At 31.9% G+C, this 23,582-nt stretch overlaps 1 pseudogene across 1 annotated transcript in view; it reads right to left on the bottom strand.

Annotated features, from left to right (window-relative positions):
• Positions 1-1,866: 1,866 nt before the first annotated feature.
• LOC145968024 (putative fatty acyl-CoA reductase CG5065) overlaps positions 1,867-23,582 on the bottom strand; it is a 55,859-nt pseudogene continuing 34,143 nt past the window's right edge. Inside the window, exons 4-12 of the transcript XR_014437644.1 lie at positions 11,776-11,935; positions 9,788-9,990; positions 5,754-5,951; positions 5,211-5,407; positions 4,679-4,788; positions 4,374-4,572; positions 3,654-3,896; positions 3,247-3,504; positions 1,867-2,476 (exon numbers count right to left, since the gene is read on the bottom strand). The product of XR_014437644.1 is annotated as a putative fatty acyl-CoA reductase CG5065 (transcript). The remainder of the gene's footprint in view (positions 2,477-3,246; positions 3,505-3,653; positions 3,897-4,373; positions 4,573-4,678; positions 4,789-5,210; positions 5,408-5,753; positions 5,952-9,787; positions 9,991-11,775; positions 11,936-23,582) is intronic.

The raw sequence follows: 23,582 nt of genomic DNA, 5'->3' as shown, positions 1-23,582 counted from the left end.
CTATTTTATAAATAATTATTTAATTATTTATTAATTTTCAGGAACTGTAGAACTATGAAAAGTATTACCAGAACTCTTAGTATTTTTTTTAAATTCGTAGATTGTCGTGCCGGCTTCACAGACACCTCTGAGAGCGATTAATGACATCATTGGTCAATCACAGTTATTCCATTCTTCTAAGGAATGGATGTGATTGGCCAGCTTTTAAGTTTGACGTAATATCAAACGAGAGCGCACAAAAAGAATATAAATTTAATGGAAATTAAAATTTTTTATTTACATGTGAAGTTACATGTTAAGTGCTTTAAAATCTATATTTCTTTAAATTTTATACGGTTTTGTAAATTTAAAATAAAAATTTTGTTGCTTTTATTAATATTTTAATAAAAAATATTACCACAGTAAATTTTTTATTTAAATCTATCTTGTTTTAACATTAAAAGTAACGGGAAAAGTAACGAATCGTTACTTTTGAAGTAACGGTAACGGTAACTAGTTACTTTTAAAAATAAGTAACTAATAACGGTAACAAGTTACTTCTTTACTCGGTAACGAGTAACGGTAACAAGTTACTTTCAGAAAGTAACTTTCCCATCCCTGCATATATTTGAATATGTATAAATTATTTATATTTAGGACTTTGAAATTGTAATTTTAACAAAGGCATCTGAAATTAATTTTAAAATTGACTGAAGTAAACAAAGTTTTTTCATGTAGTATCCATTTAAAAAAAATATAAACATAAGATATAATCATAAATAATGTTAATAGCAAATACGTAAATAATTTTTGCCACAAACTTATGAATAACATAAAATGTTATTGCATGCTATTTTCTTAATGAAATTAAAAGCCACAAATTACATAATTTACATTTTTTTCTTAATAATATTTATTTTGTAGTAATATGTATGTTAATATATATTAAATGTTAAAAGTTTAAATTTGATGCAATTTTCATGAATAGCGATGATGATGTTTCAGCGGTTATACTTGCTCTTGTTTGCATTATTTCAAGATTGTGATGATAAAAAAAGAGCGGAAAATTTTACTGACATTGGTGATACAGTGTCAATCAAACTTAAATACATATATTCAGAAATTGTGAAATAGAAATTTTTTATGTTGTGTAATTAATAGTATGCGTCATTTAAAGATACATAATCTACACTACGTTTTCGTGCTCATTACCCGTGCTCGCACCTTTCTCATTATACAAACTTTCATTTCCTATTCTTTTCACACGAACTAAATTACTCAAAGTGATGGGGCATTGATAAATGAAGTTGTTATGAATCATCGTTATGAATTGTATTACCTCTGCAAAATGTACTATTCTCTTTTTAACATTTTGTGTTCAATTGTATTTTGATTCGAAAGGAAAAATGTGTTTTCTTTACACCAATTGATTTCTCTCATTATTTTGTACATAAAAGTATGAAGGTAAGATAATCGAAAAATGAATATTTTACAAGATATTTTACGGTTTATGTAAAATTAAGAAATGATTTCAAGCCTCATAACTCGGAAAGTATTTAATGAAAACTAACTTAATTATAGTGTTTTAGAGAGCTTTCGATATAAGTTACAAGAATATGTAATAAAAAATAGGAAGTTATACTAAAAAAATTGAAGATAATCTTCACGTGATCTTCAAACGACTTTTCAAGGTCAAACCAATAACACCATCTTATGGCCCCCTTCAAGCCATACAATTTTTGTCTGGAACATTTCTTTCTAAAATGCATAGTTTATGAAATATTCGACCGTTTCCAGACTTTTGGTACACCCTGTATATCTTTAATTCCAGTAAACACATGTTTTGGATAACATAATAATATATTTATCAAAGAAATAACACATAAATTCCATAAAAACTTGTATATTTATTCAAATTTCTTAAAAACATTTGTATTACATTTATATTTTTATCAAGGAATTACAAATGTTTAGTAAGATTTACTTTTTTTCTTTTTAGAAGTGTCCGCGATGTAGAATCTAATCTTTGTCTTCATATTATAGCTAATATTGATAGTCGTGAGAAGATTTTTGATAGTAATTCTGATAGTAATTAGTAGATTACTTAGATATACTTAGATAGTATAATGAGATTCACTTTTATTCTATAATTCATACCCCATTGCGCATAAGTATAAGTAGTTTAAAAATACAAATACATATAAGACAGAGAGAGATGAGTCGGGCAATGAACGATTAAGAGATTATAGTTTCTCCTCTTCTTATCTTTACGTTACACAAATTATGTATATAGTGCAATAAACACAAATGCAATAAAACATTTGCTTTACAAATAAACTCTTAAACATGTTCTATAAATCTGTTTATAAACGGTAGCGATTTTATTTTCTCAGTAACGTAATCCAAGAAAAATCTTACTTTCTCAACATTGTTATAAATAAAATATAATACACCGTAGTAAAACAAGTATATTGTCGTGATATGAATAACGTACAATCTGAAATAAATGAGCTTCATAGAATAAGATAACATAAAAGTTTTAAATAAAATTACATTTTAAATTTCCAAGAAATTTAAAAAATTAATTTTAAATTTAAATTAATTCAGAGTTTAATCTTAATATATATTTAGAGTTATTGTATAATTCAAGTTTAGATTTATTATATAATTTTAATTAATATATTATAAAATTTAATTTATTTAAATTTATAATTTAAAAGTCTAAAAAATAATTTTCTCAAATTTTTAGAGAAAAGTGGATTAAATCGTTATTACACCAGAAACGGTAATTACTATACTTTATACAAACATAAAATATAAGATGGAAAATGCATCTGTAACATTAAGGAAAAAAGTACACATTTATATGAGAAACAATTTCAAAGATATTCAGTTTCTTCAGATATTTAGTTTCCTCTTTTCATTTTATATTTTCTTTAATATATGATGAAATATTTTTTCCCAAAAATGTAAAAAATATATTATTAATATGCAAAGATTCCGCAAATTTTATAATCAAATGTTATATATCCACTTTTCTCTTCTGCTTATTGAGAGATTTATCTTATTGTTTGTACTTGTTTCGAAGAATCTCTAATAAAATATTTAACAGATCTCTAGTCAAATAATTAACAGATTTTATTTTCAGTATGGCAAAGGTACTGTTTGATTGCGAAAATATATTGCGAAATTTAATTATAAAGAATATCATTATAAAGAATATAATTATAAGAATTTAATTATAAAGAATTTATAAAGAATACTCACATTTTTTGATGCCGATGGGCTTTCGGCAAAGTAGATAGATCTTCTTTCATGCAATATTGCCGTATGCCAAGGATTAAATGCTTAAAGTATTCCATTTTATCGACATTATAAATCATAGTTGGAAATATTTTTGTATCTAATGGTGTTAGATCGTTGCATAAAGTAATTATATTTTTATTATAAAATATCCATTGCCGCATGATGAAATATCGCAATACTGAGAGATTGTCTAAAATTCGTTTCTGGATTCTGACCATACTGTTTGTAAGAATAACGAAAAAAGATAATAATTAAGGAAATTTATACAGTTACATAATATTGTGTAATTACATGTAAAAAAGCAAAAAAGTCAACAGATAAAAATCGAAAAATATATGTCTACAAATATTAAAACATATGAAACTTACAATCTTTTTTGTCGAAATATCAGCATCAGAAAGTCGATCAAATATGCGGGTATAATTTGGAAAATTAAGACAATAATATTATGCACAAATTTATTGCTATGTAAGTCGCCACCTGGATACCAAATTTGTCCCTCGAAAGGATATTTGTGAACAAATTGTATATTTCTCTTCCATATCTCGCTCCATGTGACACGCATTGTATCGATTTGCGATGTCATATTGACTACGAGTATACTTTTCGAACTATAAATGTTAAATCAAACATAAAAAATTAAATGTAATATTTTTTATTTATTAAAGTGGAAGACAATTGTGTAAATATAAAATAGTTAAAGAATGAAATCGAGTAAAGAATATATGAAAAGCTTTTGAACATTTCTCTCTATTGCATAACATTAAATAATTTAGAAATTGTAGTAAATTGTAATAAATTGTAGTAAATTTATTTTTAATAAATCACGACAATAAATTTAAGAAAAGTTTAAAATTAAAAAAAAAAGATGAGATACTTTAACAGTTTACGATACTTTAATTTATGATACTTTATAACAATTTAAAAAATTATATAATCTTGATATCAAAAATGTTTTAAGGAGCACTAGTGACAAAAAGATTTGTCTATATTACGAGCATAATATTAGATGATAAATTCCATTTTAATTTAAATTGTGATATATTTTACTATTGCAGAAGAAAAGTTTGAGCAAAATGGAAACTTACTTTCTCAAGCTAGTGGCAATTTTGTATGCAATTATGATTAAATCGTTAATTGCAAGATCAACTGGTATAATGTCGGCATTATAATTGCCGTTGCAATGTATCGATCTGATAATACCCTTGCCTACACCGACAAATAATCCTATAGGTCCATTTAAATTGTCGACCCATCCTGGTAACGGCTCCTTGTAAGAAGGGAACACTGCGACGAGATTCATTAATTTTTATATTTTCCTTTGTCTATACACAGTCGCCGATATATTATATTTTAAAATCTTTTATAATTAATAAGATACACCGATAATTACCGATTGATGGTCTAGCAATGCAACAAGGCAGTTCAGGAAATTCATTGGCTACCAATTTTTCAGCCAGATGTTTCGAATATGTATAAGTATTTGGGTGCGGATGTATTAATCTAAAAAAATTGCAAATATAAACACGATAAAATCTCGTATATTTTCCTATGCACAATTAAGAGAGAGAAATAACTTAATTTAATTAAATTAATTTAATAATTTAATTAAACATTATAAAAAGAACATTATTAGTTATAAGCATTATATTTACATATTACTAATACCGTTTATTAATATTCTTTCATCAATATAGTTAGTTTATTTCATTAATTTATATAATTATTTACAATAATTTTTAAATATTTAAATATTTTAAATTTTTAAATATTATAAATAGTTGAAAAAAATTATAATTTAAAAAATATATTATTAATAAGACTAAATTGAATATACTTGCGCGAGCTACGCTTATGCTGAATGTTGTTAATTATTAAAATCGATTTTAAAATGTTGTTAATTATTAAAACCAATTTTTAATTACTTTGGCGTAATAAGATCGATAGTATCTTCATTTAAGCATTGAACGAGTCTCAAGATATCCTCAGGGTCATTAGAGGAGTCATATATACGCTCGCCTACTTCCTTTTGATCAACGTGACAGAAGGCTGTGCTTAGATGTATAAAAGCTTGCAGATGCTTCATTTCTTTTCCCAAGTTTAGTACCCTTTTTGTACCATTCTTGAAAATTAAGTCAAAGTCTCATGTCTTATAAATCATTAAGAATATTATACTATGCAAAATTAAGTCTAAAAAATATACTATGTCTCATTACTTATATTTTTATATTGCTTTAACATAAGGCTTTCTAAAAATAAATATCTTTATCTATATTTTTATATAAAAATTTATCGTGTGAGCAAACAAAGTTTAAAAATAATTATACTGTAATAAAAAATTTGGCATCCAATGCAAATAACTAATAACACATTATAGAAAATATAAATTCAATTGTTCAAATTGACTAGGTTGTTAATTGACTTAAATTGATTAGATTTAAATTTCATTAGGGAAGCTAATATCTTACCATGTTCATTTCGACGGCATCTTTCAATTTCGCATTCATTTGCAGACCCGCGGCGCAATGAAATACTATGTTTACCTCATTTATTAGTTGCTCACGTTCTTTATCAGTAAGGTCCAAGTTGTCTGAACATATGTCACCATTAAACGGTATCACTTTCTTCAAAACTTGAAGCTTCTCAGTTCGTATTCTTTGAAACAACTGTGTAAAAATATTAGTTCTATTTGCTAATCTCGTGCATATATTACCATTCATTGCTTAAAAACATTTTAGTTTGAGTAACCTTAATTAATATTAAATCTGTTTATATTCAAAATTTAATAATAAATTTTCGTAATATTTTCATTTGTATGTTTGATTTACCATATGTTGAGTAATATAATATTGTTAATTTTTTGAAATCATAATATTTTGAAGTACTATTAAATTAATTTAAAAAATTATATAGAACATTATAATTTATATACATATATGTATACAGAGTGTCCGATTCGTAAGGGACCAAACGAAAAGTGATGATAGATTGATTCAAACTAAGAAGAAAAGTCCTTTACCATTTTGCAAAATACGCAATAATTATTAAGTAATAAGCAAAAATGAAGGTTACCTTTAATTTTTTTAATGGAACCCCCTATTTTTTATTATGTATTCTTATAGCTTATCTCGAGAGCTTTTAAAAAAAAATGTAATTTGCAATTAACAATTACATATTTTTTCTTAAAAACAACTATGTTTTTTTTACACCAATTGATTCCTCTCATTATTTTGCATATAAAAGTATTAAGATAAGATAATCGAAAAATGAATATTTTACTAGATATTTTATGGTTTATGTAAAATGTATATACAGGGTGTCCTAGACCACCCGTACACCTTTTCTTTCAAAAACTAAGCATTTTAGAGAAAAACGTTTTCGACAATAATTGTATGGTTTTGAGGGGAACATAAGATGGTGTCATTGGTTTGACCTTGGATGGCATCGTTAAGGTGAGGTCAAGGACACCTTTAATTTCTTAAATGGAACTACCTATTTTTTATTGCATATTCTTATAGCTTATGTCGAGAGCTTTCCAAAACACTATGATAAAGTATTTTTTCATTAAGTACTTTTCGAGTTATAAGGCTTGAAATAATTTCTTAATTTTACATAAACCATAAAATATCTAATAAAATATTCATTTTTCGATTATCTTACCTTAATACTTTTATGTACAAAATAATGAGAGGAATCAATTGGTGTAAAGAAAACACAAAATTGTTTCGAAAAAAAAAAATGTAATTTGCAATTAACAATTACATTTTTTTTTCGAAACAATTATGTGTTTTCTTTACATCAATCGATTCCTCTCATTATTTTGTACATAAAAGTATTAAGGTAAGATAATCGAAAAATGAATATTTTACTAGATATTTTATGGTTTATGTAAAATTAAGAAATCATTTCAAGCCTTATAACTCGAAAAGTACTTGATGAAAAAATACTTTATTATAGTGTTTTGGAAAGCTCACGACATAAGCTATAAGAATATGCAATAAAAAAATAGGTGGTTCCATTTAAGAAATTAAAGGTGTCCTTGACCTCACCTTAACGATGCCATCCAAGGTCAAACCAATGACACCATCTTATGTTCCCCTCAAAACCATACAATTTTTTTCGAAAACTTTTTTCTCTAAAATGCTTAGTTTTTGAAAGAAAAGGGGTGTACGGGTGGTCTAGGACACCCTGTATACAGGGTGTCCGATTCCTGAGGGACCAAACGAAAAGTATTGGTAGATTGGATCAAATTGAGAAGAAAAGTTCTCTACTATTTTGCAAAATTCGCAATAATTATTAAGAAATAAGCAAAAATGTTTCGGCGCATGAGAAGCGGTAGATCGCTCGCAGTGTCCGATTAATGAGTGATCAAACGAAAAGTGGTGGTAGATTGGGTCAATCTGGAAAGACAAGTCCTCTATCATTTTGTAAAATTCGCAATAATTATTAAGTTATAGGCAAAAATGTCTCAGCGCATGAGAAGCGATCTGTCTACCGCTTCTTATACTCTGAAACATTTTTGCCTATAACTTAATAATTATTGCGAATTTTACAATATGGTAGAGGACTTTTCTTTTCAGTTTGACCCAATCTATCACCACTTTTCGTTTGATCACTTAATAACCACACACTACAAGCGGTTTACCGCTTCTCATGTACCGAGACCTTTTTGCTTATTTTGTAATAATTATTGCGAATTTTGCAAAATGGTAGAGGACTTTTCTTCTCAGTTTGACCCAATCTACTACTACTTTTCGTTTGGTCACTTAGGAATCGGACAACCTGTATATATAAAATAATAATATATATATATATATATATATATATATATATATATATATATATATAGGGGAGACCGGGGACAAAAGTAACATTTTTTTGTATTATAGGTCACTAATTAATTATCGTTAGAGATATAACAAAGAAGATTATATGTTAAAAAACTCCATTTATTGTTCTATTATTATACCTATTTTCAATCTCAAATGATAAATATTTAAAGAGCTATTATAGCTTTTCGCAAGTACGTTGATTGTTACTTTCATCCTGGGGGCCTGGGATGAAAGTAACATAGTCTGGGGATAAAAGTAACAGTTCTTATTTTTGGGAAAATAAAATAAATATGCCTTTTTTCAATTTAAGGCAACTTTTATTATAATCTTTTATTAAGCAAGATAACTTTTATTATAAATTTGTATTATATTATATTAAAATAAAAAATAAAATAAATATTTATTTTTATCATCTTTGAAAAACTTAAAAAAAATAATCTTTGTTAAGCAAAATAATTATAAGTAATAAATAATAAGTAATAATAAATAATAAGTAATAATATCATAAATAATAATAATAATAATAAATAATAAGTAATAATAAATAATAAGTAATAATATCATAAAATAATTATACTTAATATCACACCAGTTTTGTACCTTTTTAAGTCTAAATAATAATTCAATTCTAAATAATAGTGTAAAAATTGTATGATTACTTATACAAAAGAGATTGGTATCTATTCCGAATCACAATTATGGCATACGTAATAAGAATTGCCTTTGGTACAGTTATTATGGGATCCTTATACTTTAAGCGTTGAAACATGTTACTTTCGTCCACAGAGTGTCGTGTTACTTTTGTCCCCAAACACATTTTTTAGAATAAAAGTATTATAACCTAAATATGATGCAAGACTAAGCCAAATCAACTATAAAAACTTATGAATACATTTCAGAAGAATACACCGGCAAATAATTACGTTAATATATACACTTTAATTAGGCATGGATACAAAAAAACTAAAACGAGAAATACTTAGGTGAATAATGCAAATACACTAATTTCACTCCTACATGTGCAACCGATGCGATCGTTCTACAACAATTAGCTGAAAAGGAAGAGAATCGGGGCGTACGCGTTTGACTATATAGTACAAATTATTCAACATATTATGTAGTTTATTACGAGGCTTGTTACTTTCATGACGTTGTTACTTTTGTCCTCGGTCACCCCTATATATAAAATAAGCTATAGAAAAACTATAAAAATGAAGAGAGAGAGAGAGAGAGAGAGAGAGAGAGAGAGAGAGAGATGTAACAAATTGTGTGTGTATAATACATTTTATCCTAAAAACAAATTTTATATTATTTTTAAAAATTATTAAAAAATGTACTTAGAAAAGTTGAAAAGTCGCTAAAAAGAAAAATTCTTATAAGAATCGCTACTTATTTGATCATTCTTACTCCTAAAGTATTCTTTATATTATACTATTATATTGTATTATTAGCTAATAAGTCAATGAAGTTTATATAGCTTTCTTAATTGCAAATCTTGATAACTAAGAATTTATAATTAATTAAACAATTTAATATAAAAATTAGTTGCAATACAAATATGTGATATGATTCTTATAAGAATATTTCAAAATATATAGCAACCTTATCCTGCAACATTATTTTGACATTAAGGATATAATAAAGATAATATAATTCACACAATATCTTACAGGTAATTTGAATATATCTTCAAGTCGATTGTCGCAACTGCGACCCTTCTTGGCCCGCATTAAGATATAGATTTTGTTGAGATCTGAACAGCTGTATAGCAACTTTTCTATAAGGACCTTGCCCATGAAACCAGAAGCACCAGTAATGAAGATGCTCTTGTCTTTGTAGAAGGATTGAATCTCAGACTTTGATTCATTCATAGCTGAAATTTATCATATATTGCGAAATTTGTGGTCACGACAGAAAAATAGACAAAAAAGAGAAAATACACTTTATTACGCGATAAAACATATAGGAAACTACAGAAATTTGCTTTGCAATATAATATTTTTAGTGCTTGTATTGTTGTACAACTACGTGAAATGTATATTGTTAATTTCAAATCATTGTATTATATCGCAGCGCATAATTTTCACGCAAAAGCTACTGAAATCTCTACACAAATAAGAATCATGGTAAAAGAAAATTGACGATAGGTCGATTATTGTATTCGAACGATTATAATTTTGTAATCTGACTTGCATCTCTACCGAGCAATTAACAATTACATATTTTTTCTTAAAAACAACTATGTGTTTTCTTTACACCAATTGATTCCTCTCATTATTTTGTACATAAAAGTATTAAGATAAGATAATCGAAAAATGAATATTTTACAAGATATTTTACGGTTTATGTAAAATTAAGAAATGATTTCAAGCCTTATAACTCAATAAGTACTTGAGAGAAAAATATTTTATTGTAGTGTTTTGGAAATCCCTCGAGATAAGCTACAAGAATATGCAATAAAAAATAGGAAGTTCCATTTAAGAAATTGACGGTGACCTTCACGTGACCTTCAAATGACTCTTCAAGGTCAAATCATTGCCATCATCTGATGGTCCCTTTCAAGCCATACAACTTTTGTTTGAAACATTTTTTTATTTAACGCACCGTTTCGAAAATATTTGAGCGTATTATTTAAAATGGGACACCCTATATTTTGTATTTAAATTCATATGTTAAGACATTTCTGTGTATTTATATACACAATTGAATTTTTTTTTCTTATTGAAGAAATAGATAGCGAGAAAGAGAGAGAGAGAGAGAGAGAGAGAGAGAGAGAGAGAGAGAGAATTTTCAATTTTAATTTCAATCTATTTTTAACTTAATGGATTTATAACAATGAAATTTTTTGTGCAATAAATATTATGTGCATCACAAAAATATGCATGCAATTTAAGCATCACATTCCATATTAGAATTTGTACGTAGCGTAACGATAGTTTACAGAGCAAACAAAAATATCATAAATTCGAATAGATAAATTAATACACGCGTGTATAATCTCATTCATAAACGAACAAACATTAACATGATTAAAATATATCATCATTCAAACACATTCATGTATTAATGTTTAAAATAAATTAATTAGATTAAAGTAAATAAAAATAATAAAAATAAAAGAAAATGTGTGTAAAATGTGTCGTGGGAATAAAAACTGTTTGATATAGCTATCCTTATTTAAACGAAACAAGTATATAATATAGGACAATATAAAAATTAAATTTAGAAATATTTATAAGTAGAGATTTTGCAAATACTCTGTCGTTTAATTTATATATAAATCACACGGAGGTTTAGATATTTTTTTGTTTTTTTTATAATTTCAAGATTAATTACCATATTATTGTAGTACTCAAATTATTAAAAAAAAACTTCCTGATATGTTGTATACAAATAAAAATGTGTCGAAAAGAAATAACAAACAGTCTGATATTTATATTTTAATCCATTAATGGAAATTGAATGTAAGTGATAAAGTATGTTAAAATACGCCAATTTTTCGATTAAAAATTTCAAAATCTGTTAGCAAGTTTAATCATCGGATTAAAATCTTTTTTTATCAGTATATTCGCACGTCGGCAAAAAATAATTCGAAAATTGATACTGGTTTTATTTTAAAATAACGATGACAAACATAGCCGAGAATGATATTGGATACCTGTTGACGATGTTTCACACATTCGATTTAATTTCCTTCGATCGGGATTACGAGTAGTCCTATGATGTTTTATTCTATTCTATCTGCGTTTGTTATTTTACGAGAATGGATCGCGCGTACTCCGTGCTCGTGAATTTACTGAGCTCCAGCGTAATCCGTGCTGAAAATTATACTGCAGTTACTATACTAATTATCCCACGCGATTAACGTGATTTTATGATGACGTGACGATTATGTGCTCTATTAAATTAATTAGTATACTTCGTAATCGTTACCTTGCATATTAAAAATTAACAAAAAATCTTATGACCAAAGTCATTTAATACTGAATGATGCAATTAAAAAAAAAAAGATTTTTTGTTCATTATCAATATGCAAAATAACGATTACAAAGTAAATTAATTAACGTTCATTAAATGCAAGACATAGATTTAAAATAAGCATTATATTTATTATATAATTGTAGACTAAAAACTTTAAAAAATAAGAATTTATCGTTGATTTTATATATTCGACTCGTAGATTTGCGCTAGACGAATAATTTGTCAATATTCTTGATGATAAATTGTTACAATTGCGTTAGGCTATATTCTCTCTTTGAAAGAATCCAGCCAATATCGAATTTCTCCTACTCTCATTCTTTCTTATAAGTTATGAGTTCATAGACATTCATCATTCTTAGATTTTCACGAAGTAAAGCAAAAACACTATACAATATCATATAGCTGATATAATTGAAATGTAGAATGTATGAATTTTTGTGAAATTGACAAACAAAATATTGATATTTTTTACGAAAAACTTTACAAAAATGCTAAATATTTAAATATAATATTTAAATTTGTGAACTTTGAATTTTTTCATACTTTTAACAAAGTTTATATCATAATGTAAAAAGTTTCATTAAAATGAATACAGAGAAATTTAAAATAATAAAATAAGCTGAAATAGTCGTTTAGTGTCATAAACAAATAAGATAAGAAGGAAATAAACAGAAGAAAAGGAGTGAAAAAGGGAAAAGTGAAATATTATATTTTATTATTAAATTTTTCTCTATTTTACTATTAAAATAACGGGGCAAATTCTATTTAATATTATCTTATTTCATTTTTTTAGCAAAGATAGAAAAATAAAATATTTTAATATCTTATAAAAAAAAAGAAAAAGATTTTCGAATATATCAATATGTTATTATTTATCAGAAAGATATTTGAAAAATAATGAAAAAAGAAAAGAAGTAAAATATCCAAAGCATACTTGTAAAGCAAAAACTTAATAAAATGCATACAGGGCGATCCTGAAAAACGATCCGTCTATAAAATGACATATTCCTGACACCATTCTAAGACAATTTTTCCTTTACCAAAATTTGATTTGAAGCGTAGTTTTTGAATTATGAGCAAAAATAGTTAGTAAATCACGCGTCGGGTACAGAAGGCAGGCAGGAGCGGCGCGGCGTGCCGCGAGCGCGGGCGCAGCTGACCGCCCGACGGGTGATTATCACCGCATGAGTCGCTAACTATTTTATCTTATAACATAAAATTATGCTTTAAATAAAATTTTGGTAAAGAAGAAAATGTCTTAGAATTACGTCAGAAATACGTGTTGCTTAAAATAACGTTATTTTAATAATGAAAAGTTGTTCCGGATCGCCGGCCGTCCGACGTTGCAATCAGCTGATTGCTACACGCGATGTGTGTATGGCGGAGTGTGTGCGTAAGAGAGAGAGAGAAAGAGAGAGAAAGAGGGAGAGAGGGAGGGTAGGAGGGACAGACATTTATACACACGCACGCACTTTTTTTCTCGCTCTCTTTCTCTCTTTTACGCAACACTCATACACTCTCTCATTCAGTCTCTCACTCACACTCTCTCGATCACTCACTCACTCACTCACCTGCTTACTCACTTGCTCATTCACCTTGTAGCAGCGTAGCGAATCTTCATGCTATGTATTGTTGTATCTGCTGCACGGTTATGATTGCTAGAGATGCGCGACACATTGAAATTTTTTCGATTATTAGTCTCACACTCGATTGACACAATACAGATTACGCGATAACGAGTTTACTGTTTATTCACTCACTATTGATTTATCGATACCAAAAATTACTTTCAAAGAAACGCGAATGCAAACAGCACATGACTCGACGCGAAGCGACGGACCGCGGAGACTGCGCGACCACAAGAGTTATGTTGCCAGAAACGCGACACGCGACATCTAACAAACGACTTGCGCGTGGCGCGTGATTGACGCGAGATAAGACGAACGATCGGCTAAAACCTTCGCATTGCGAATGCGGTAGAAAACATGAAACGTATAATGACATACTTAAAAAATTAATTATTTATTATAAATAATAACTATTTTTAATTATAATAAATAATTATTATTTTAAAAAGCATGTGTTGTACGTTATTACGTTTTCGAAATTATTGCATTCACGATGCGAAGATTTAAGTCAATCGCAAGAATAATGTAATTTTAATTACAATAATGTAATTTTAATTACATTATTCTTGCGATTGACTTAAATCTTCGCATCGTGAATGCAATAATTTCGAAAACGTAATAACGTACAACACATGCTTTTTAAAATAATAATTATTTATTATAATTAAAAATAGTTATTATTTATAATAAATAATTAATTTTTTAAGTATGTCATTATACGTTTCATGTTTTCTACCGCATTCGCAATGCGAAGGTTTTAGCCGATCGTTCGTCTTATCTCGCGTCAATCACGCGCCACGCGCAAGTCGTTTGTTAGATGTCGCGTGTCGCGTTTCTGGCAACATAACTCTTGTGGTCGCGCAGTCTCCGCGGTCCGTCGCTTCGCGTCGAGTCATGTGCTGTTTGCATTCGCGTTTCTTTGAAAGTAATTTTTGGTATCGATAAATCAATAGTGAGTGAATAAACAGTAAACTCGTTATCGCGTAATCTGTATTGTGTCAATCGAGTGTGAGACTAATAATCGAAAAAATTTCAATGTGTCGCGCATCTCTAGCAATCATAACCGTGCAGCAGATACAACAATACATAGCATGAAGATTCGCTACGCTGCTACAAGGTGAATGAGCAAGTGAGTAAGCAGGTGAGTGAGTGAGTGAGTGATCGAGAGAGTGTGAGTGAGAGACTGAATGAGAGAGTGTATGAGTGTTGCGTAAAAGAGAGAAAGAGAGCGAGAAAAAAAGTGCGTGCGTGTGTATGAATGTCTGTCCCTCCTACCCTCCCTCTCTCCCTCTTTCTCTCTCTTTCTCTCTCTCTCTTACGCACACACTCCGCCATACACACATCGCGTGTAGCAATCAGCTGATTGCAACGTCGGACGGCCGGCGATCCGGAACAACTTTTCATTATTAAAATAACGTTATTTTAAGCAACACGTATTTCTGACGTAATTCTAAGACATTTTCTTCTTTACCAAAATTTTATTTAAAGCATAATTTTATGTTATAAGATAAAATAGTTAGCGACTCATGCGGTGATAATCACCCGTCGGGCGGTCAGCTGCGCCCGCGCTCGCGGCACGCCGCGCCGCTCTTGCCTGCCTTCTGTACCCGACGCGTGATTTACTAACTATTTTTGCTCATAATTCAAAAACTACGCTTCAAATCAAATTTTGGTAAAGGAAAAATTGTCTTAGAATGGTGTCAGGAATATGTCATTTTATAGACGGATCGTTTTTCAGGATCGCCCTGTATATCGACGTTGCAATAATTAGAATCAAAAATGTTTATTGCTTACGTCACGAATTTTATGGAATGCATGCCTTATTTGCAAAAAGAATTTGACGCCAAATTTTAATTTTAGAAAAATATGAAATATTGGTATGTGTGATTTTTGACTTATGATTAAAGAAATGCAATTATTGTTCTTTTTGTTAACTTTTAGTCTTTTATGTAAGTTGTATAATTATGTACGTAATATAGTCTGCCAAGTAAGAGCATGGTCGGGTTAATTTATAAAAAAATTTATTAAATAATATTTTTAAATGCATATATGCGTTTTACTCGATGAGAACAAGGATGCAATTATATCAATAATGCGTCCAGTTACCACTGGCGTCGATAATTGCCTGGCATCTCCGAGGCATGCTTTCGACCAAATTGACAGCATATTCTAGCGGCAAGGACCTCCAAATTCGACGAATCTCGCAAGATAACTGTTCAAAGTGTACGTGCGTTTTTCATGAATCTTCTTAACCTCTTCACTGTCAGACCCCTATAGGAGCCAAAAAAATTCGTGCCACTTTTGCTTCATGGCCCCTAATAGAGGCATCTTGGCATTTTTTCTTTTATGCTCCCAACAATCTCTGAATATCCCTCTCTCTTTCTCTCTTTATCCCTTTTATCTCTCTCTCTCTCTCTCTCTCTCTCTCTCTGTCATCTCTGTATTATCGCAGGTATACAATATTACCAGTTAATAAACAATATAAATAGAAGTATTCTTTGAAGGATTGGGTGGATGGAAATGCGTGCGAAGAAATTACGTCATGATTTAGACTTAAAACTCTTTATTTATGTTTTATATATATTTTTCTTACGTACTATGGACTAAAAACTAAAGCCAGTTCGCAATCGACGATTTTGTTACAATTAAAAATATATATATAATTTATTTAAATGTGTGTGTATGTGTGAGTTTAATAAAAAGTATACAATATAAAAGAAAAATAATAATATATAAAATAGGCCGTCGGGCTATGTTGGGGAAGCCGTTTCTGAAAACAGAAGAAAACATATGCATTTCATTAGTTTAAATTATTTAATAATTTATTTTAAGATACTTTTGATATATAATAAATTAAAAGATACTTACAATGTTATCCATGACTCATCTACTTTAATTTGTGCAAATAGGGCACATGTTGCAGGCCAGTATTTGATTCAAACATTTTCTGCACCCTGTGCATGACATATTTTTCACATGGACATAAGCTATGGTTCTATGTTCTCGAACAGAACTAGTTTCTTCAAACTGATACGGTACTCTTAGAAAGCATTCGATACAATATTTTGATCCATTTTCCATATAGTAATAGGAAATGCAACATATCTTTGTTGCTTCGTTGAATGTTATTATTTCAGGTATGCTTAAATCTCGCTGTTTCTTTTGTAACAGTTCATCAAGAATATCGTCACTATTGTCACTATCGTAATCACTGTCCTTCGCCAAGGGTTCTATATCAGATCCATCATCTTCCATCTCTCTCCTCTCTCTCTCCTCTCTCTCTATCTCCATTCTTTCCGCCACAACTGGATCCATCCAATAATCGTAATCATCATCCGTATCGTCGTTGATGATAATTACATTTTCTTCTTCCACCGTATCATCGTCGATGATAATTAAGTTTTCTTCAGCCATTGCACAAGACTACCGAAACACAGAAGAGCAACGAAAGAAATGATACTCTAGTGCAGCAGACCACCAAAACACAGAAGAGCAACGAAAGAAATGATACTCTAGTGCAACAGAGTCCTCTTCATTATATTTTTTTAACATACACAATATAAATAGAAGTATTCTTTGAAGGATTGGGCGGATGGAAATACGTAGATAACAACACATTTTTGAGATATTTCGGGGTCCGACCTTTTCGAGCAATCTGTGAATCATAGCGAGATAACAACACATTTTCAACCCTAGGTTCAGTTACAAAAAAATTTTTTCTTTGTGCCCCCCCCCCTCCCCCCTAACAATCTCTGAAAGTTTGTTGGCTGAATATAAGAAGGATGACATAAAGTTATAAAAATATATATATAAGGTTATAAAAGGTTTTTTATACCCTTATATATTTTTTTATAACTTTATGTCATAAACTTATATTTTGAGATATTTCGGGGTCCGACGTTTTCGAGCAATCTGTGAATCATAGCGAGATAACACATTTTTGAGATATTTCGGGGTCCGACGTTTTCGAGCAATCTGTGAATCATAGCGAGATAACAACACATTTTCAACCCTAGGTTCAGTTACAAAAAATTTTTTCTTTTGTGCCTCTAACAATCTCTGAAAGTTTGTTGGTTGAATATAAGAAGGATCGAAGCGCATCAGATCATAGTACGTGATTTGAAAGCGCATCGACACGTCGGTATAGCAAAAGTATAGTCAAAAAGTGTAGTGTTCTGTCAGAAAGTAGTGTTCTGTCAGTGTTGTGTGATAATATATATATAAAAATGGAAGACGAAGATCACGCGTTGTCATCTGACAGTGATTGCATTAATGACTGCAGTGAGAACTCCACGGAATTCAGAGAGAAAATAGTGTCTGTTGCGGAAATTAATGCTTTAAACGCACGTAGTACAAAATTTTGTATCATATACTTTTATTATTCCACGGGTGGTGCTTTAGCTGTATGTCCTTCGTGTATGATTGCATTGCAAGGCGTGGATAGCCAAATGATGTATGCTGTTCGAAAGCATAAAATTGAGACACTTGATGCGATGGATGGCCGATTCTGTTCAAGTTGTAGCGAGCCGTTGTATATAAGATTTCCGTGCAATATGTGCCCAATTTGCACTTTGTGAAGAAATGGAAAATGTCGAGCAGACTGAATGCGACCTGGTGGAGCGGTCCCGCCAAATTGCCACCTTGGGCGAATATTTTGCATGGCTACAACGATGCAACGAGTACATCGAGTCGCTGGAAGAACAAAGTCCGATCAAACGACCACGATTATCGATCGGGAATCGACAATCGCTGATTGCTCGGATCGCGCGACTCGAAGGTGCAAAGACTCGATTGCAGAGACAGTTTATGCCCAATGGTGGTAATTACAGTGGTGACAATAACGCGGGTGCCGGATGTAGCGCGCATCAAAATGAACTTGTGTGGCGCGAGAGTGATACGGCGTTCGACAATCGTGTATTGACCGGTGCTGTGATAAAACTATAACCTAAACTATAATCACGTCGAACCTCGTCAATTTCTCGAGGATGCCAAAGACATCGTGCTCGAGCAAGTGCAAGACGTTATAAGAAGACACAACAGTGTAAAAGTGAACACTATATTCAATGGTGAATTTGTGTCGGGTGATAAGCGTGCAAATAAAAGTACCAATACGAGAAACTGTGAACTCTTTCATACGTCTGATTTACACGAGTGGTACGAGCGCCGCGTTATCGAGCCCACCCTAGCATTGCTAGAAGAATTTCAGGAACGCGATAGTGGCTGGGCATTGTCGCGAATACAGAATTTAACTGTAAATATAAATAAGTATAATCCTATGCGCGCGGGATGTTATATTAAATTGCCGCGAGAAATTATGATGAAGAGAGCTGTAATTATTGTACAATCCAGAGACAATGCGTGTTTCGCGTGGGCAGTGGTGGCCGCTCTATACCCCGCTGAAAGAGACACGAATCGGGAATCTTCATATCCCCACTATACGACGGTGTTAAATGTACAAAATATTGAGTTTCCGATGACGTTGAACCAACTAAAAAAGTTTGAACATATAAACAATATCTCCATCAACGTGTACAGCATCGAGAAAGAAAACAGCATTGTCCCGATAAGTCTTTCGGAGCAGAAACGGGATAAACACGTCAACCTGTTGTATGTGGAAGACGGCAACAGCGTCGGGCATTTCGCTTGGATCAAAAATTTATCCCGGCTCGTGAGCTCGCAACTGAGCAAACACAACGGTCAAAGATATATCTGTGATCGGTATGTATAATTTGAATAATTTATGTAATTATAAAATATAATGCATTGCATAAATCTTTAATTTAAATATTCTTTTACAGATGTTTACACTACTTTAGTTCGAATGACAAGTTGCAGTTACATACGGTAGACTGCGGAAAGATGAACGACTGCGCTATCCGATTGCCGAGCGATAAGGACAAGTGGTTATCGTTCAACAATTACAACAGGAAAGAGCAGCTTCCATTCATCGTGTACGCCGACTTGGAATGCGTTTTGATCAAGATGGAGGAGGAGGAAGAAAAGAACGCGTACCAGCACCATCGGGTATTTAGTATAGCGTATTATATGCATTGTTCGTACGACGACTCGTTATCCGTTTATAATTCTCGCCATAGCGCCGATTGCGTTTTGTGGTTCGCCGAAGAACTTAAAAATTTAGCGTTACGTGTAAAGACTATTTTAATAACTACAAATGTCCCCATGGTAAATTTAACATCGGACGAGTGGAAAAAATTTCACAGCGCAACGCATTGTCATATATGCGAAAAACCGTTTATGCAAGAAGACGATACACGCGTACGCGATCATTGTCATTTGACCGGGCGATATAGGGGTCCCGCGCACTCAAATTGCAATCTAAATTACAAAGAATCATTATATATTCCGATAGTCTTTCATAATTTATCAGGTTACGACGCGCATTTCATTATCGAGGATATAGCCACAGCGTTCGAAGGGGAAATCGAATTACTTCCGATAACCAAGGAAAAATATATATCGTTTACAAAAACTGTTAAAGTTGCACAAGACAATTGGAAAAATTATATAAAATTAAGTTTTATCGATTCGTACAAATTTCTTACGGCAAGTCTCGACAAATTGGCATCTTATCTAGACAAAGACAAACTCAAAATTTTAAAATCGGAATTTCAAAATTTATCTGCAGAAAATTTCAGTTTATTAACACGGAAAGGCGTCTTTCCATACGAATACGTCGACTCTGTAGATAGGTTGCAAGATACGTGTTTACCACCGCGCGAATCGTTTTACAGTTCTTTGACCGGTGAAACTATATCCGAGAGCGATTACGCGCACGCCGAGAACATCTGGACGCGATTCTCCATTCGAACGCTAGGCGAGTATAGCGATTTGTACCTGAAAATCGACGTCTTGTTATTAGCCGATATTTTTGAAAACTTTCGCGATAGTTGCATCAAAAGTTACGGACTCGACCCCGCGTATTATTATACTCTTCCCGGATACACGTGGGATGCCATGTTAAAGCATATAAAGATTACGTTCGAATTGCTTACCGACATCGACATGATCATGTTTATCGAACGCGGTATACGCGGTGGTCTGAGTCAATGTTCCAACAGATACGCGCGCGCTAATAACAAGTACATGCAACAATCGTACGATCCATCGAAACCATCGTCGTACTTGATGTATTTCGATGTAAATAATTTGTACGGATGGGCAATGTGTTAACCGTTGCCTTATGCGATTTTCGATGGGTCGACGACGTGTCGAATTTTGACGTAGCATCGATCGCGTTAGATTCGCCTACGGGTTATATCCTCGAAGTCGATCTCGAATATCCGCAACATCTTCACGATACGCACACTGACCTTCCGTTTTGTCCGACACGCGACAAGCCGCCCGGCAAGCGGCAAGACAAACTCCTCGCAACATTATACGATAAGAAGCGTTACGTGATACACTACCGTAATCTACAGCAATGTACGCGACACGGCCTTCGCGTTACAAAAATACATCGAATTTTACAGTTTTCACAATCTCCGTGGCTTCGCAGTTATATCGAATTTATATCGAATTAAATACACAGTTTAGAACACTCGCGAAAAATGATTTTGAAAAAAATTTATATAACCTGAATAACGCGGTATTTGGCAAGACGATGGAAAATGTGCGTAATCGTGTCGACGTAAAATTATTAACAAAGTGGGACGGACGATACGGCGCAGAAGCAATGATAGCGAAACCAAATTTCCATAGTCGAAGTATTTTTTCGGAGAATCTGGTTGCCATAGAATTACGCAAACTAGAAGTAAAATTTTATAAACTAATCTATGTCGGCATGTGCATACTAGACATTTCTAAAACGTGCTTGTACGAATTTCACCACGAGTACATGTTTCCTCTGTATCGCGACAAATGCCGAGTAATGTACACCGACACAGATAGTCTATTATATCACATCGAATGCGTCGATGTGTATGAAAACATGAGGCGCGATATCAACCGATTTGATACGAGTGATTATCTAATTGATAACGCGTACGGTATACTGCTCGTGAATAAAAAAGTACCGGGTTTAATGAAGGATGAAAATAACGGTGCGATAATGATCGAATTCGTCGGGCTTAGAGCAAAGATGTACGCGGTGAGAGTGGAAAAAAGATACGAAGAAGGTTAAAGGCGTCAAAAGTAATGTCGTAGCGCGTAATATAACCTTCGACGATTAGACGCAGTGTTTGCACGATGAGATCGAAATGACGCGACAGCAGTCATGTATAAGATCGAAATTGCACAAAGTGTATACCGTCCGCGAGACGAAAATTGCTCTGAGTCCGTACGATGACAAGCGGTATATCGTACCTGATTCGACTGACACGTTACCATGGGGACATTATAGCATACCTTTGTAAATAAATGTATATTTTGTTTATTATTAATTGTATATATTTTGTACACAACCATGTATATATTTCTGTATTTTTATATTTCATATAGTTTCATGTAATACATATCTTACACATTTATATTTCATGTTTTTTATGTATATTTTCATTTTTCAAATATTAAATGTAAAATGTAAAATGTGTGTGTGTGTGTGTGTGTGTGTGTGATACAATATACTACTAAAGGAAATATTAATAAAGATTTTTTGGTATTTTTTATATTTCATATATTTTTATGTAATGCATATCTCATACATCTTATATTAAAAATACATGTACTATCGCAAGGAATATTGATAAGGATTTTTATGTATATTTTCATTTTTCAAATATTATATATATGTTATACACATATATTTTTCCAGAAAATTAAAAATAAACACTGTATGAATTAAATCACATTGTCTTTATGTATCCAAGAATTGTGCGAATTGTCAAATCCCAACCATTTCACGTAAACTTCGTCACCCTTCCTACGCAGTACTTTCTTCACGAGATACACGTCCGGATAATTTGCGCGATGCAACTCGTACTCGTAGAATGCTCCAGCGATAGATTTTTTGCGATAATCCTCCAGTAGATAGCTTACGGGATTAGTATGCTGTACTTTTGCAATTTTAAACACTTCGGTTGTGCAATTTGGCGTGTAACCTTTCTCGAAAACTGTCTTGTACTTGCTAACGCGTACCGAGTCACCTACTTTGAATTTCGCCGGACCCGCGATATTTACATGGTTGTACACAGTAGCCAAGAGTCTTTCAGCGATCGCGGGAGTAACATCGACGGGTCGCATACCGATCGTTCGATGCTTGCGCGCGTTGTAATCCGATACGAGTCGCGGCAACGCGCTGATCCACTTGTAAGATCCGTTCAGCGTAAACATCTTCCACATGTCGTTTTTCAGCGTGCGATTGAATCGCTCAACGATCGATGCCTTCAATACCGAATATGTAGAATAGTGATTGATGTCATGTTTCCGCATGAGCCGTTGCACGTCAGTGTTATAAAATTCCTTCCCCATATCAGTCTGTAAGTTTTTCGGACATCTTTTGCTATCTCGAATTATCTCGGCGATACCGTCAGCTGTCTCGCTTCCGCCTTTACTCTTGAGTGGTATGGCCCACACGTGCTTGCTCAACGCATCGATGACTGTGAGTATGTAGTGGTAACCTCTGTTGAAACGAGAGTACGGACGCATCTCGACAATGTCAGCTTGCCACAGGCCATCGTATCCCCGCACTATGACGTGTCTTCGGGGAAAATTTTTTCTCGCCGGCGCGTGCAATTCGTTCACCAACTGCCGTTTCTCTAAACTATGTTGTTTCTTCGCTTCCTCGGTTATTCCCGATCGCCGATCCATCGTTGTTTCGATTCGTCGATCAAACGATGTGTGCCTCGAGTATCACCGTGCGTTTTATCATTCGTTGCTAGACGTTCCTGGCCCGTTCGAT

This window comes from Camponotus vicinus, unplaced genomic scaffold (genome assembly GCF_025532165.1).
Source record: "Camponotus vicinus isolate PSW18456_S1 unplaced genomic scaffold, iyCamVici1.0 SCAF_3, whole genome shotgun sequence".
Lineage (NCBI taxonomy): Eukaryota > Metazoa > Arthropoda > Insecta > Hymenoptera > Formicidae > Camponotus > Camponotus vicinus.
Note: the sequence above shows the minus strand (reverse complement) of the source record. Positions and strands in the feature narration are given on the sequence as shown.